The sequence below is a fragment of the Cebus imitator genome, unplaced genomic scaffold (genome assembly GCF_001604975.1).
Source record: "Cebus imitator isolate Cc_AM_T3 unplaced genomic scaffold, Cebus_imitator-1.0 Scaffold8, whole genome shotgun sequence".
Lineage (NCBI taxonomy): Eukaryota > Metazoa > Chordata > Mammalia > Primates > Cebidae > Cebus > Cebus imitator.
In genome coordinates, this window is record NW_016107323.1 from 3799841 (window position 1) to 3802343 (window position 2503).

The 2503-nt window shown below is 39.8% G+C and overlaps 1 protein-coding gene across 13 annotated transcripts in view; it reads left to right on the plus strand.

The window, feature by feature from the left end:
- RIC8B (RIC8 guanine nucleotide exchange factor B) overlaps positions 1 to 2503 on the plus strand; it is a 115323-nt gene that overhangs the window by 35067 nt on the left and 77753 nt on the right. The window lies entirely within an intron of this gene.

Consider the following 2503-nt stretch of genomic DNA (forward strand, 5'->3'; position numbering starts at 1 on the left):
GTGGCACGATCTTGGCGCACTGCAACCTCTGTCTCCCAGATTTAAGCAATTCTCCTGCCTTAGCCTCCTGAGTAGCTGGGACTACAAGCACATGCCACCACTGTCGGCTGATTTTTGTATTTTTAGTTAAGATGGTGTTTCACCATGTTGGCCAGGATGTTCTTGATCTCCTGACCTCATGATCTACCCACCTTGGCCTCCCAAAGTGTTGGGATTATAGGCGTGAGCTGCCACACCTGACCTACTGTTCTTTCTTCTACTCTACGCATTTAGCAGCTTCTCACTCTCAGAACTTGGCTTAACTATAACTCTATCTAAAGTTGATATTTTCTCCAGTTATTTTCTATTAAAATATCCTGTTAGTTTCCCTTGTTGTATTTATTTAACATTTTAACACCAGAAGTGTATCCCTGTTCACCACTGTATGCCCATCACTTAGGACAATGCCCTGAATATGGTAGGTGCTTAGAATATTTGTTAAAGGACTGAATGGAAATTGAACCTGTATCTTTTAGGTATCATCTTAAATGATAGTTCCTTAGGAGACTTTTCTCCGAATTGGTTTAATTCTCTCTTACAAGATTGGATTAGGTACTTTAGATTTTTACTGCCATAACATTTTATTTTTAAATCAGTGACCATCATGGGAATAGAGTGGATTTTCTCCCCTGGAGACATTTGGCAGTTTCTGGAGACATTTTTGATTGTCATGACTGCTGGGAGTGTTACTGGTATCTAGTGGGTGGAGGCCAAGGGTACTACCAAATGCCCTACATTGCACAGAACAGACTCCCAAAACAAAGAGTTATCCAGTCGAGGATGTCAGTTATGCTGAGGCAGAGAAATTCTTGCTTAGATTTATCAGTGCACTTATCATATTGATCCATATCTTATTTCTTTGTAATTCTCTTCTGCTCCACTTTAAGTTCCTTAGATGTTTACTATTGTCTCCTCACATTGCCTTGGAAAGGGAAATTAACAGGATATTTTGGTAGAAAATAATTTGGTAAATTCTTGATAGATGGCTGAGTAGATGAAAAAATGAATATAAAAGTGGACATGGCACAACTAGGCCAAGTTGGCATAGCTCCTAATATTAGATATAGAAAGCAGTTCCTTAGTCATTGAAGTAAAGTATAATATCTGTCACTCATGGAATGTTGGCACAATTGAGATTCTGTATGGTACATCATATTTCAAAGTGGTATTATATTTAGGTTAAAGCTAAGTTGTTCTAATAAAGGAACCTCAAGATAGAAGTGGTTTATGGAATATGGGTGTTTATTACCTTTTCAAGAAATAGTTCTGAGATAATCATTTAGGCAGTGAATGGCTCTGCTTTATAAATTTATTCAGGGGCCTGGTTTCTTTTCAAGTTGTCAAATCATACTTCACCATCTGAGCATTGTCTTAACCTAGACTAGGCAGCCACTTATAGGTTTTAGGCTATAGAAGGGGACAAGACAGTGGAGAAGTCATATCTACTGTCTTAAAGAGCCAGACCTGGAAATGGCATAGGTCATGTCTATATACTTTCATTTTACTAGCAAGGGCTCCATCATATAGCAATGAAGAATAACTGGGGGATGTGGTATAGCTAGGTAGCCATGGGCCTTGCCACAGTTCTGTTACTGCATGAGAAAAGGACGGTGGGTTTTGGTGGACAACTATCAGTTTCCATCACAGTGCCTAACAAACTGTTTAGATAAGCCTATAGTCAGCCCTCTGTATCCATAGATTCAACCAACAGAAATAAAAAATATTTAGGGGACGCTGGGCACTATAGCTCATACCTGTAATCCCAGCACTTTAGGAGGCTGAGGCAGGCAGATCACCTAAGGTCAGGAGTTCAAGACCAGCCTGATCAACATGGTGAAACCCTGTCTCTACTAAAAATACGTCAGCCGGGTATGGTGGCATATGCCTGTAATCCTATCTACTTGGGAAGTTGAGGCAGGAGAATCGCTTGAACCTGGGAGGCAGAGGTTGCGGTGAGCCAAGATTGTGCCACTACACTCCAGCCTGTGCAACAGAGCAAGACTCTGTCTCAAAAAAAAAAAAAAAAAAAGGGAAAAACCCCAAAAACAATAACAGTAAAAAATACAAATAAAAAATATAGTATAACAACTATTTACATAGCTTTTATATTGTATTAGGTATTATAAGTAGTCTAGAGGTGATTTAAAGTATATAGGATGTTGTGCAAAGGTTATATGCAAATACTATACCATTTCGCATTAGGGACTTGAGCATCTATTAATTTCAGTATCCGTGGGGGTCCTGAAATTAGCCTTCTGAGGACAATGAGGGATGACTGTATTATGAAGCTTTGTATTATTTATTAACTACTCAGGTATCTAAGTTTTACTACCTTGGGCATATAGTTGAAGAAAACTTATAAAGGATGAGGCCGGGCGCGGTGGCTCACGCCTATAATCCCAGCACTTTGGGAGGCCGAGGCGGGTGGATCACCAGGTGAAGAGATCGAGACCATCCTGGTCAA